Here is a 15,124-nt window from a genome sequence, read left to right on the forward strand (position 1 = left end):
AGTTTTGGACTGAACCTCGTGCAGCTGTTTTCAGGTTGTCAGAAGATAAATTACCTGTCAAATATCTTTCTCCAGCATGTTCCAGGGGCCAATGACAATCTGAATGTGTTTAGAAGCATGCTCATGATGCCATAATTACACAGCCTGGTGTAATGCACAGTTGTTTTGTCATCCATTAAATAGTCATCAGAGTCAGGATAACAGTATGGTAAAATTTACATATTACTTGGAAGTCATACAACCATCCAGCCTTAATAGATAGATCATATACCATTACAATGGGATCAGTATAATTTACCTACAAACAAAATCCTGACAGTCAAAATCCAGACAATTGACTGATGGTCAAAATACCGACAAGGTCAAAATACTGACATGGTCAAATTACCAACATTTAAAATGTCGACACAGTCAAAATACAGACAGTTAAATTTCGACAGGTCAAAAAGTCGACACAAGTTTTCCATTGGTTTTATGGGTGTGCATGTCGACATAGGTCGACATAGACACTGTACCACATCCCCTTGCATGGGACATTGCGCTCGCCATGCTTCGGGCGCGGTGTCTCGCTGCGCACGGCACACTAATATATTCCCCGTCCATGTCCACTGGGATGGTAAAGTATGAACAAGTCGGTTTCAATTAAAAAATCATAAAAAACTCATGTCGATTTTTTAACCTGTCGACATGTCAAGTCGGTATTTTGACCATGTCAGTATTTTGGCCTTGTCGGTATTTCGACAATCGGTCATGGGTTGTCGGTATTTTGACCGTTGCGATTTTGATTGTAGGTAAACTGATCACATCCCCATTAAAACACCGCTCACGGCTATTGGTGTGACAGCCCGTAAGGCTATACTCCAAACATGAAATCATCCTTCTGCACCTGCTCTATCGCTATTTAAGGACAAATTTTATTATCTCTTTAGAATGGGTTTGGCAGAGGTGGTTATTGCTAAAGAATTAAGACAGAAATGTTTTTAACATGTGGGAGAGTTACATAGACATCATATCACCTGAAATTAAGGATCAAATGTATAAACGTTTATGCTATTTATGTTGAATGTATGTCTATGATCTGAGTACATTGAGACATTCTTTCTTGTGTATATTTTATTTTTTAGTATTGTACATGAATATTTCCTGCTATGACACTCTGTTCTGTTTGTGAATATCATTGTCATTGGGCCTAATTCAGACCTGATCGTAGATGTGCTAAATTTAGCACATCTATTATCAGCTTCAGTGACAGACGGGGGGACTCCCAACACATGGCTAGTCCGCTCCTACCCTGCCACACAAGTACAAAAGCATCGCACAGCGGTGATACTTTTGTATTTGAAGACTAGCTCCCTACCAGCGCAGCACCTGTGCGCTGCCAGGGAGCTACTCTTCCCTGTCCGGGTAGCAGTGGCTGCGTGTGACATCACCCAGCCGCCACGGCCTGCCCACCTCACTGTCCAGGCACGCCTGCATTGGCCGGAGTGCGCCCCTAAAACGGTGGTTAAACACCACCGTCCCGCCCCCTTCCACCCATCAACCTCCTCTGCCTGTCAATTAGGCAGAGGCGATCGCAGGGCTGAGGCGGCCATCGGCTGTCTGGCATGCGCCAACACACAGCGATGGCGGCGCATGCGCAGTTCAGACCTGATCGACTGCTGTGCGAAAATGCACAGCAGCGATCAGGTCTGAATTAGACCCCTTGTCCATTCTGCTGTGTCTTGGCATTATATACTGTTATTGTATTGCTGTATTATTTGCTTTCTGGCACAAGTGAAGTTTCAATAAAAAGTATTTAAAAACAAAACAAAAAAACACAGCTCACACGCACCATGGTGCCGCCTTCTTATACTGATTGTAGAAGACACGACAAGATCATTGCTTAATAAGGCTCTCCCAACCAGGGGCGTTTTAAGAGAGGAGGAGGCCTGTGTGCAGTCTCCTCTCTGTCGTCAGTACTGAAGAGTCTGAGCGCTAGAGGTCTCAGACTCTGATGCGCATGCGCCATTTTCCCAGCGATTTCTCTTCTGTGCATGTGCAAAATGCCAGGAATATGGCTGATGCACCATTTTCCTGGTGATTGCTGATGGCGCAGGAATCCTGAGGGGTAAGTATTCAAGTGTGTGTGGTGTGCGGCCCCCTGGGCACAGGGGCAGATTTATTAAGCCTGGTGAAGTGATAAAGTCGAAGGTAATAAAGTACCAGCCAATCATCTTCTAACTTCCATGTGACAGGCTGGGTTTGAAAAATGACAGTTAGGTGCTGACTGGCTGGTGCGTTATCACCATCCAATTTATCACTTCACTGAGCGTAATAAATCTGCCCATCAGTGCCCCAACACTCTATGCAATAGTTATTTCAAATTAAAGTAAAAAAACAAGAATCATCTCACCACATGGCTTTCTTCATTTCTTCCATTATCCACTTATTACAGTCATGGTAGCATTACACATTATTTTGTTGGTTGTTTTTTTTTTTTACTAAAATAAGAGACATTTCAGCATGCTTCTTTCCAAGCATAAATTCTTCATTGGTTCTTTTGTGGAAAGCTGGAATGCTTCTCTTTCTGTTCAATACTCCTTATTTTTATTTCTGGTTAAAAAACAAATTGCAACCCAACAAATATTCTTTAAAAATTATAAGTCCAAAATAATATATATTGTTTTAAACATTTCTTTATTCATCAGAGCACACACGTTGTATGACATAACTGTGTAAAAATCAGAATTACAGTATAGTAAGTACATAAACACTTTAGGAACTCATAGACAACGAGGTATATGTACATAAGGGATGCGGTCAATTTACCTACAATCAAAATCCCGATGGTCAAAATACTGACAACCATTGACCAACGGTCAAAATACAGACAAGGTCAAAATACCAACATGGTCAAAATACGGACATTTAAAATACCGACAAGGTCAAAATACGACATTTATAATGTCGACAGGTAAAAAAGTCGACATGAGTTTTCCATTGAAACTGACTTATTCATACTTTACCATCCCAGTGGACCTTGGGTGGGAATATAATAGTGTGCCGAGTGCAGCGAGTATGCGGTACACTTATACGGTGTCCATGTCGGCCTATGTCGACATACACAACAAAAAATATCGGAAAACTTGTGTCGACCTTTTGTCATGTCAACATTTAATGTCGTATTTTGACCTTGTCTGTATTTTAAATGTCGGTATTTTGACCTTGTATTTATTTTGACCTTGTTGGGATTTTGACCGTCGGGCAATTGTTGTCGGTATTTTGACCGTCGGTATTTTGATTGTAGATATTTCATACTAAACCAGTACATAATAAATCAATACATAATATGCAGTTCCCTTAGGCATGGTCAGTAGCCCCCCTCCTCAACCCTGAATCCATATACTAAAAACAGAGTATAATTTAGCTTGTGGGTGATATAGAAATCGGAGCAAAATTATATTTTTTACCACTTCACCACAATATTTTATGGTCATTAACTTATATTAGATGCAATACTCTATTATGCCTCACTTCAGAACAACTACCTTTTGTGATGTGTACAAAAGCAGTGTATTACAGAGACTGTTAATTGTCAGATGTACAGTAGGATAGGATGTAACACACATTGGTCATTTGTATAAACGTGGGTTTGTTTGTGTACTAGACAGCGCTTAAGCATAAGGTCACAGCGTTAGACAGGCAGCACAGGTATGTAGTTATAATGATGTCTGTCAGGATCCCGGCGTTCAGGAGCCCGACGCCGGAATCCCGACAACAGATATATTGCCGGCGGTCGGAATGTTGACACCCCCCGTAATTCCCACTTGGTTGGTGGGTCCACGCCACCAACCGACTGGGAATAGAACCTGTGGCGAGCATAGCCCGCCACCAGGCCCAAAGCGTGGAGAGTGCAGTGAGTCCGCTAAGGGACTCGCTGCCAGTATACTGGCACACGGGATGCCACTGTTGGTATACTGACAGCCGTCATGCCGTCAGCCGGTATATCATCCCCATTCTGCAGCACATACCTAATGTTACTGGTTGGGTACGCAGTCACCATGTTGCCGGTCACCAAGATGACATTCACAATGACACATTGTCATAATGTTGATATTTCTGGGAAGCTTAACTTAGGGTTAGGGCTAAGGCCAACATTTGAGTTGCCCTTAGGGTTACGTTTAGGTTTAGGGTTAACATTAGGGTTGCTTCTATGGTTAGACTTAGGGTTAGGGACTTGGGAGGGGGGAGATAAAATAGAGGGAGATAAGGTGGCTGGAGATAGAGGCGCTCATTCAGCTCAGATCACAGTTTGCCGAAAATCATAACCAAGAGATTTTCTGCAAACTGCGCATGCGGTCGCACAGCACATGCGTGAGCATTCACAGTGTGAAGGCACTCTTCAGGGATGCAATCACACTATGACCGACAGCTGGGAAGGGGGGGTGGTTTGCGTTGTGGGGTAGTGGTCCAGCCAAGGCTGGCATGGCCAGACCATATTTCGGGAGGGGGGGGGGGGCTGCGCAACGTCACACGCAGCTGCTCCGATAAAGAAAATGGCGGCCCACCTCCATACACAGCCTGCTGCATGTTCAGGGTGTCATCATTGATTTTTGCCTCAGCCATGCAGTCGCAATTGTTTTGCAATCGCATCACTGGCCGCCAATTAGTATGCTGGGCAGCCTTGCCCTGCGCTTAGAGCTTAGCGACCCCCAGCATGCTATAGAAACAGTTGCAGCGTCTGCTTTTTAGCAGAATCTGCAACTCTTACTGAATAGGGTCCAAGTACCAGCCAATCAGTTCCTGTCATTTTTCAAACACAGCCTGTAACATGGCAGGTAGGAGCTGATTGGCTGGTCCTTTATCTCCATTCACTTTATCTCTCTCCAGGGGCGTTTTAACAGAGGAGGGGGCACATGTGCAGACTCCGGGTGGGCCCCCTCTTCTTCACGGCACAGCAGACTCTGTCTTTGTGCCAGAGTCTACTGCGCATGTGCAGGTCTACGGAAACATTGCACCCGCCATGTTCCGGGGACTAAATTCATACTGCACATGCGCAGCGGCCATTTTGCAGGTGATTTTTTTATAGTGGCTGCAGGTCCAACATGGAACTCCGGAAAGGTAAGTAATAAATGGGTGGGGATTAGATCTACACTAAAAAAGGTCTACAGTCAAATTCAATGGTCTACCACTAATGATAGATATGCAGTAGGTCGATAGGGTCAAAAGGTAAACAGGGTCAAAGGTCAACCCAGAATAGGTAGACAGTAGGTAATGTCAACAGGGTCAAAAGATCGACATGGAAATGGTTGACACACAAAAAAGGTAGACAATTTTTTTTTCTTTTTCTTTTTTTGGTGTGTTTTGTCACTTTTCTGCCTCAAACAAGCCCCATTAGTGTACTGCATCCCCTCGCATGGCTTGCTTTGCTCGCCATGCTTCGGGCAAGGTGCCTCGCTCTGCTACTGCTGCACTCGGCACAGGTTACTATCCCCAATCGTAGTCCACATGGATGGTAAAGTATGAAAAAGTGGAAAAAAACAGAAAAAATAAATAAAAATATTGTGTCTACTATATGTGTGTGTGTTGACCATTGTCATGTCGACCTGTTGAGCAGTCTACCTTTTATGTGTCGACCTTTTGACCCTGTCGGCCTAATGCATGTTTACCATTAGTGGCAGACCTATTTACTGTAGACCTTTTAAGTGTAGATCTAAAATCCGGATACTATTTTTTTATATTAACTCATCCACAGACTGGGTTAATGGAGATACTGGAACTGATGCAGAACTGGTCAAAAATTAGACTTTTTTTTATTTTATTTTTTAGCAAAAATTGCCTATTTTCATAAATATACAGAATTTAACATACAGGTAAAACGCAGAAAATTAGAATATCGTGCAAAAGTTTATTTATTTCAGTAATTCAACTTAAAAGGTGAAACTAATATATTATATAGACTCATTACATGCAAAGTGAGATATTTCAAGCCTTTATTTGTTAGAATTTTGATGATTGTGGCTTACAGTTTAAGAAAACTCCAAATCCAAAATCTCAGAAAATTACAATATTACATAAAATCAAGAAAAAAGGTTTTTAAACACAGAAAAGTATATGAAAAGTATAACCATGCATATGTACTCAGTACTTAGTTTGGGCCCCTAATGCATGAATTACTGCCTTGGCATTGCCTTGAGAAAGATGAGAGAGAACAATGCAGAAGAGCTGAAGGCCGCTATTGAAGCATCCTGGTCTTCCATAACACCTCAGCAGTGCCACAGGCTGATAGAATCCATGCCACGCCGCATTGAGGCAGTAATTCATGCAAACCAAGTACTGAGTACATATGCATGATTATACTTTTCAGAGGTCCAACATTTCTGTGTTTAAAATCCTTTTTTATTGATTTTATGTAATATTCTAATTTTCAGAGATTTTGGATTTGGGGTTTTCTTAAGCTGTAAGCCACAATCACCAAAATGATAACAAATAAAGGCTTGAAATATCTCATGTAATGAGTCTATATAATATATTAGTTTCACCTTTTAAGTTGAATTACTGAAATAAAGAAACTTTTGCACGATATTCTAATTTTCTGAGTTTCACCTGTACTGTCTGACAGCAGTAGCATATGTGTCTGGTTTACATCAGACGCACATCAGACATTTGTGCCCCTGTTGTGCCCATGTTCGGGGCAAATTGGTATGGGAAACCAGCCCACAAAATTTGTGGAAGCAGCCCTAATGGAGGCCAGGTCTGTTGTGGGATTGGGGTCTGTTGAGGGGGTGGGGTCTGTTCCTTCTCATATGGCCTGATTCTCAGTTGGATGCAGTCTTTTGCTGTTGTTACGTCTGTGGCTTTATGCTAATGATGCTACAATGCAGTTTCCTAGTGCATACCTCCCAACTTTGATATTTTGTGGAGCGGGACACTCCGAAAAGGGGCGTGGCATACGAAAAGGGGGCGTGGCTTCGCAGAGGACCCGCGATCGCGAGCCACGCCCCCGTTTTCATCACTGAGGGGGCATGCCCAGCGCTCTGTGAGCCGCTGGCACGCCCCCTCTCCCTCTGACTCCACTGAATAGACGCTGTGCGCGTGCGCACAGCATCTATTCGCCGCTGCTCTGCTAAGCAGAGCAGCGATTGACAGAGCCTTCCAACTGACCCCCCCACCGCGGGACACTGTGGCCCGCAAGTGGGACAGCGGGACAGTCCCTAAAAAACGGGACTGTCCCGCGAAAATCGGGACAGTTGGGAGGTATGCTAGTGTACATCTGTCGCACCATTGAAACTTTCACCAGCCCTATGCTAGGTGCAGATCATACATCCGAGTATGGCCTCCATTGTGAACAATTCAATGTCTCAATACGTAACCACTTTCAGCAACACGTCCATACTATGTTATATCTGCATCTGATTTGCCAACCTCCTGTAACCACACAGGAATGGCCAACACATTTCTAATGTACTTCTTTGTGCATGTCTGACTCTGTACTGCAGCTCTGTACAAACATCTACATACTGTATACATTTTATTAATATTTATGTAGTGCTAGCATATTCCATGGCAGTCTACAAAACCTCTGTAATACAATAGGAACCAATTCCCCATGTTATGAATGCTAAAAGAATAGTTAAAAGTAAACTTCCTTAAACACACAAAAGCATTCATCTATGCCTGAGTGATGATGAAAACACCAATCTGTGTCTGCAATGTTTACACACACGCGGTTCACTGGTGCCAGCAATCGTCACAATCGTCAGCCACTATTTATTCAGGTGTCAGGATGTAAGCATTCTTACCTATGGTGCTTGTTCTTTATTGAAGCACTGTAGCATTGTGCTGCCAAGCTGATTTTTTGCTTGAGGGGGAATAGCCTTTGCAAGCACTCCAACCTATCTAGTACCGATGTATTTCAACAGAGCATAGAAAATCTGGACTATCTGAAAAATTTTAAATATCCCAATCCTCTGCAAATCTGGCATGTGCTGCCTTCAGCCATTGTAACTTATAGAGATCTTCTTTTTCAAGCTTAAAACATAGTAAAGTAAATACTGAAATTCAACTGATTCTATAAAAAAAAGTTAGAACAATCCATCAATCCAATTAACTCCTAATTCCAAATAAAATATGGTGACTGCACCACTATCATACAACTTTGATGCTATTTGTTAAGCACAGAGGAAAAAAATGAAAGTCTTTAAGGAGAACATGTTCATTATATGGACACCACTTATGAAAAAAAACCCTGCCTATCTGATATTCAGCTAACGGTGTGACCACTGCTGAAAAGAAAGCAGAATACACGGTGGTACTGACTGAACCTGGGTAAATGTTGATAATGTGTTGGGGAAGCTAGGAAATCCCCAAGAAGAAGGGGCGTGTTTCCTATTCTGGCAACCTGTGGGTTCACTGCAAATGAGAAGTACCATTTGCTGCGGTGTAAGGTGTATGCGCTTGGATTTTCTGGATTCAGTTACCCTGTGTATGAGCCCCACTTACTATAGAACTGAATATCATGTATGATTTGTGGTGCCCATATAATTAACCCAAAGTTGTATCTTAAATGCTATATACTAATAATGGCAACCTGCTCCACCCTGTCTCCCTCTCTGTCTACTGCTCTGCCCCACCATACCCCTCGCTCTTTCCCCGCATTCTCTCTGTCTGCTGCTGTCCATTTCCACTCCCTGCTCTGTCCTGCCTCTCCGACTTCTCTATCTGCTGCTCTTCCCCATCCTGCCTACCACCCTGTCCCCTTCCCTGTCTGCTTCTCCACTCCATTCTGCTTTCCCATCCAACCCAGCCCCCATCTGTCTGTTACTCTGTCCCACTACACTCCAACCCTCCCCCCTCTCTCCTCCTGCTCCAGCCCCCTCTTTAAAGCTGCATATACTTACCTACCCACAGGTCCGTCACTAGGGTTGGGTGCGCAGTACCATCGCACAGGGCGTATTGCCCTGGGGGCAACATAGCCACTGCCCCATGGCACCTGAATATTGCTTACAGGGTGCCTGGTAGGGCATTCTGCAGTCAGTGGCCCTACTGCAGAGCTGCCCAGTGAGTCCAAGGGACCCTCCTGGTAAGCACCCTGAGGCCTATGGAGTCGCCCAGAGCGTTCTTAGGACCCTTTACATAGCGCTGTACTTACCAGAATCGGTGGCTCTGCCCCCTAGGCATGACCAAGGTCGGACTAGCCCACAGGGGTACAGGGGAAACCACCGGTGGGCACAACTGCCTGGGGACCCACTCCCTCTTCTGGGGATCAGAGATTTTGCACTTGAATTACACATTATGCATATGTTACATTATACTGCACTGGACTATGTTGTACTTTCTACAGTGTTATTAATCTGGTACATTATCATGCATGTACTAGCAGTATTCGTTACATATATATATATATATATATATATATATATATAAATTAGTGATGTGCACCGGAAATTTTTCGGGTTTTGGATTCGGTTCCGCGGCCGTGTTTTGGATTCGGACGCGTTTTGGCAAAACCTCCCTGAAAATTTTTTGGCGGATTCGGGTGTGTTTTGGATTCGGGTGTTTTTTTACAAAACCCCCTCAAAAACAGCTTAAATCATAGAATTTGGGGGTCATTTTGATCCCATAGTATTATTAACCTCAATAACCATAATTTCCACTCATTTCCAGTCTATTCTGAACACCTCACAATATTATTTTTAGTCCTAAAATTTGCACCGAGGTAGCTGGATGACTAAGCTAAGCGACCCAAGTGGCCGACACAAACACCTGGCCCATCTAGGAGTGGCACTGCAGTGTCAGACAGGATGGCACTTCAAAAAAATAGTCCCCAAACAGCACATGATGCAAAGAAAAAAAGAGGTGCGATGAGGTAGCTGTGTGACTAAGCTAAGCGACCCAAGTGGCCGACACAAACACCTGGCCCATCTAGGAGTGGCACTGCAGTTTTCTAGCGAGAGGATGAGTGCTTCCATCCTCATGTGAAGCTGAAACACTAGCCATGAACATAGGCCAGGGCCTCAGCCGTTCCTTGCCACTCCGTGTCGTAAATGGCATATTGGCAAGTTTACGCTTCTCCTCAGACGCTTTTAATTTTGATTTTTGGGTCATTTTTCTGAACTTTTGTTTTTTGGATTTTAGATGTTCTCTACTATGACATTGGGCATCGGCCTTGGCAGACGACGTTGATGGCATTTCATAGTCTCGGCCATGACTAGTGGCAGCAGCTTCAGCACGAGGTGGAAGTGGATCTTGATCTTTCCCTATTTTACCCTCCACATTTCTGACGTCCTAGTGGATGCTGGGAACTCCGTTAGGACCATGGGGGATAGACGGGCTCCGCAGGAGACTGGGCACTCTAAAAGAAAGATTAGGTACTATCTGGTGTGCACTGGCTCCTCCCACTATGACCCTCCTCCAGACCTCAGTTAGATTTCTGTGCCCGGCCGAGCTGGATGCACACTAGGGGCTCTCCTGAGCTCCTAGAAAGAAAGTTTATTTTAGGTTTTTTTATTTTACAGTGAGACCTGCTGGCAACAGGCTCACTGCATCGAGGGACTAAGGGGAGAAGAAGCGAACCTACCTGCTTGCAGCTAGCTTGGGCTTTTTAGGCTACTGGACACCATTAGCTCCAGAGGGATCGACCGCATGGAACTGGCCTTGGTGTTCGTTCCCGGAGCCACGCCGCCGTCCCCCTTACAGAGCCAGAAGCAAGAAGAGGTCCGGAAAATCGGCGGCAGAAGACTTCGGTCTTCACCAAGGTAGCGCACAGCACTGCAGCTGTGCGCCATTGCTCCTCATGCACACTTCACACTCTGGTCACTGAGGATGCAGGGCGCTGGGGGGGGCGCCCTGAGGGCAATATATGACACCTTGGCTGGCAAATCTACATCATATATAGTCCTAGAGGCTATATAGATGTAAAATTACCCCTGCCAGTATTCCAGAAAAAGCGTGAGAAAGTCAGTTGAAAAAGGGGCGGGGCTTCTCCCTCAGCACACTGGCGCCATTTTCTCTTCACAGTGCAGCTGGAAGACAGCTCCCCAGGCTCTCCCCTGTAGTTTTCAGGCTCAAAGGGTTAAAAAGAGAGGGGGGGGGCACAAAATTTAGGCGCAATATTGTATATACATTAGCAGCTATTGGGAAAAATTCACTCAATATAGTGTTAATCCCAAAATTATATAGCGCTCTGGTGTGTGCTGGCATACTCTCTCTCTGTCTCCCCAAAGGGCTGTGTGGGGTCCTGTCCTCAGTCAGAGCATTCCCTGTGTGTGTGTGCGGTGTGTCGGTACGGCTGTGTCGACACGTTTGATGAGGAGGCTTATGTGATGGCAGAGCAGATGCCGATAAATGTGATGTCGCCCCCTGTGGGGCCGACACCAGAGTGGATAGGTGGAAGGTATAAACCGACAGTGTCAACTCCTTACATAAAAGGCTGGATGACGTAACAGCTATGGGACAGCCGGCTTCTCAGCCTGCGCCTGCCCAGGCGTCTCAAAGGCCATCAGGGGCTCAAAAACGCCCGCTCCCTCAGATGGCAGACACAGATGTCGACACGGAGTCTGACTCCAGTGTCGACGAGGTTGAGACATATACACAATCCACTAGGAACATCCGTTACATGATCCTGGCAATAAAAAATGTGTTACACATTTCTGACATTAACCCAAGTACCACTAAAAAAAGGGTTTTATGTTTGGGGAGAAAAAGCAGGCAGTGTTTTGTTCCCCCATCAAATGAGTGAATGAAGTGTGAAAAAGCGTGGGTTCCCCCGATAAGAAACTGGTAATTTCTAAAAAGTTACTGATGGCGTACCCTTTCCCGCCAGAGGATAAGTTACGCTGGGAGATATCCCCTAGGGTGGATAAGGCGCTCACACGTTTGTCAAAAAAGGTGGCACTGCCGTCTTAGGATACGGCCACTTTGAAGGTACCTGCTGACAGGGCCGGTGCTAGAGTGTTCGGCGCCCCCCTGCAAACTATAAAATTGCGCCCTCCCATATTCCGTTGGCGTGCGCCGGGAAAAGGGGTGTGGTCTCACAACTAAGGGGCATGGCCACACAATAGTACCCCCATTTAAAATTACGCCACAATGTAGCACAATCTTATTAATCTTATACGTAATGCCCCACCCGTAGTAGTAGCGTCCTTATATGTAATGCACCCCAGTAGTAGTAGCATCCTTATACATAATGCACTCACAGTAGTAGTAGCATCCTCATACATAATGCCCCCCAGTAGTAGTAGCATCCTTATACGTAGTGCCCCCCCAGTAGTAGTAGCATCCTTATACGTAATGCCCCCCCAGTAGTAGTAGCATCCTTATACATAATGCACCCAGAGTAGTAGTAGCATCCTTATACGTAGTGCACCCCCAGTAGTAGACGCGTCCTTATATACGTAATGCCCCCCCCCAGTAGTAGAAGCGTCCTTATACGTAGTGCACCCCCAGTAGTAGACGCGTCCTTATATACGTAATGCACCCCCCAGTAGAAGCGTCCTTATACGTAGTGCACCCCCAGTAGTAGAAGCGTCCTTGTATGTAATTCCCCCCTAGTAGTAGTAGCGTCCTTATACGTAATGCCCCCTCCCCACAGTACTAGTAGCGTCCTTATACGTAATGGTCCCCCCAGTAGTAGCATCTTTACATGTAATGCCCCCCTCCCCCCTGTAGTAGTAGCGTCCTTATGCATAATGCCCCACCAGTAGTAGCATCCTTATACGTAATGCCCCTCTAGTAGTGGTAGCATTGTTATACGTAATGCCCCCCGAGTAATAGTAGCGTCCTTATATATAATGCCCCCAAGTAGTAGTGGCGTTCTTATACGTAATGCTCCCCCCAGCAGTAGTAGCGTCCTTATACGTAGTGCACCCCCAGTAGTAAAAGCGTCCTTATACGTAATTCCCCATAATAGTAGTATCGTCCATATACGTAATGCCCCACAGTAGTAGTAGCGTCCTTATACATAATGCACCCCCAGTAGAAGCCTCCTTATATGCAATTCCCCCGTAGTACTAGTAGCGTCCTTATAAGTAATGCCCCCCCCAGCAGTAGTAGCGTTGTTACGCGTAATGCCCCCCCTGTAGTAGCGTCCTTATACGTAATGCACCCTCCCAGTAGTAGTAGCGTCCTTGCATGTAATGGCCTCCCCCAGTAGTAGCGTCATTATACGTAATGCCCCCCTCCCCAGTACTAGCGTCCATAAAGTGCGCGTACGCAGACATACCTCACACACACAATTCACACATATATTATACACACACATACACACCCACCCACCATATGCACACATACACACTCACCATACACACACACACCACTTACCTAAGCCAGTCTCCCTCTGTACTGCAGCCTGGTCAGTGTAGCTCCGCCCCTTCTGTCCCGTTTAGCTCCGCCCCTTTCGGTCCGTTTAGCTCCGCCCCCTTCTGTCCCGTACTCAGCCGCTGTCACACGGGGAGGGGAGGCAGGAGGTTTTTGATTCTGCAGGCGCTGCTGCCAGTGACTGTCATACAGTGACAGACACAGCAGCAGCAGCAGCAGGGGGGCCAGGACGGCGCAGCAGTGAAGGGATTCAGAGCAGGGAAAGCGCCTCTCTGTCCCAGCGCCTCCCTGCACTGCATCCCTTCGCTGAGCGGGTAGCGCCGGGCCTGCCTGCTGATAAAAAGCAGGAGGCTATCCTGAAGTCTGTATTTACACACTCAGGTACTAGTCTGAGACCTGCAGATAGTGCTGCTGCAGCGTGGTCTGTAACCCTGTCAAACAGGGATACTATTTTGCGAACATAAGACGTCGTCTTATATATGAGGGATGCACAGAGGGATATTTTGCTGGCTGGCATCCAGAATTAATGCAATGTCCATTCTGTCAGGAGGGTATTAGAGACCCGACACTGGACAGGTGATGCTGACTTTAAAAGGCACATAGAGCCTTATAAGGGTGAGGAATTGTTTGGGGATGGTCCCTGGGACCTCGTATCCACAGCAACAGCTGGGAAGAAAATTTTTTACCTCAGGTTTCCTCACAGCCTAAGAAAGCACTGTATTATCAGGTACAGTCCTTTCGGCTTCAGAAAAGCAAGCGGGTCAAAGGCGCTTCCTTTCTGCACAGAGACGAGGGAAGAGGGAAAAAGCTGCACCAGTCAGCCAGTTCCCAGAATCAAAATTCTTCCCCGCTTCCTCTGAGTCCACCGCATGACGCGGGGGCTCCACAGGCATAGCCAGCTATGGTGGGGGGCCGCCTCAAAAATTTCAGCGATCAGTGGGCTCGCTCACAGGTGGATCCCTGGATCCTTCAAGTAGTATCTCAGGGGTACAAGCTGGAATTCGAGGCGTCTCCCCCCCGCCGTTTCCTCAAATCTGCCTTGCCGACAACTCCCTCAGGCAGGGAGGCTGTGCTAGAGGCAATTCACAAGCTGTATTCCCAGCAGGTGATAGTCAAGGTGCCCCTACTTCAACAAGGACGGGGTTACTATTCCACACTGTTTGTGGTACCGAAACCGGACGGTTCGGTGAGACCCATTTTAAATTTGAAATCCTTGAACACATACATAAAAAAATTCAAGTTCAAGATGGAATCGCTCAGGGCGGTTATTGCAAGCCTGGAGGAGGGGGATTACATGGTATCCCTGGACATTAAGGATGCTTAGCTACATGTCCCCATTTACCATCTTCACCAGGAGTACCTCAGATTTGTGGTACAGGATTGCCATTACCAATTCCAAACACTGCCGTTTGGACTGTCCACCGAGGGTCTTTACCAAGGTAATGGCAGAAATTATGATACTCCTTCGAAAAAAGGGAGTTTTAATTATCCCGTACTTGGACGATCTCCTTATAAAGGCGAGGTCCAAGGAGCAGTTGTTGGTCGGAGTAGCACTATCTCGGGAAGTGCTACAACAGCACGGATGGATTCTATACATTCCAAAGTCACATCTGGTTACTACCACACGCCTACTGTTCCTGGGGATGGTTCTGGACACAGAACAGAAAAAAGTGTTTCTCCCGCAGGAGAAAGCCAAGGAGCTGTCATCTCTAGTCAGAGACCTCCTGAAACCAAAACAGGTATCGGTGCATCACTGCACACGAGTCCTGGGAAAAATGGTAGCTTCTTACGAAGCAAAATTCCATTCGGCAGGTTCCATGCAAGAACC

At 45.9% G+C, this 15,124-nt stretch overlaps 1 long non-coding RNA gene across 1 annotated transcript in view; it reads right to left on the reverse strand.

Moving 5' to 3' along the window:
- Positions 1-2,409: 2,409 nt before the first annotated feature.
- Positions 2,410-15,124, reverse strand: part of LOC135050999 (uncharacterized) — a 30,239-nt gene continuing 17,524 nt past the window's right edge. The window contains exon 3 of the long non-coding RNA XR_010241983.1: positions 2,410-2,592. This is a non-coding gene — a long non-coding RNA (uncharacterized LOC135050999). The remainder of the gene's footprint in view (positions 2,593-15,124) is intronic.

Source organism: Pseudophryne corroboree, chromosome 2 (assembly GCF_028390025.1).
Source record: "Pseudophryne corroboree isolate aPseCor3 chromosome 2, aPseCor3.hap2, whole genome shotgun sequence".
Lineage (NCBI taxonomy): Eukaryota > Metazoa > Chordata > Amphibia > Anura > Myobatrachidae > Pseudophryne > Pseudophryne corroboree.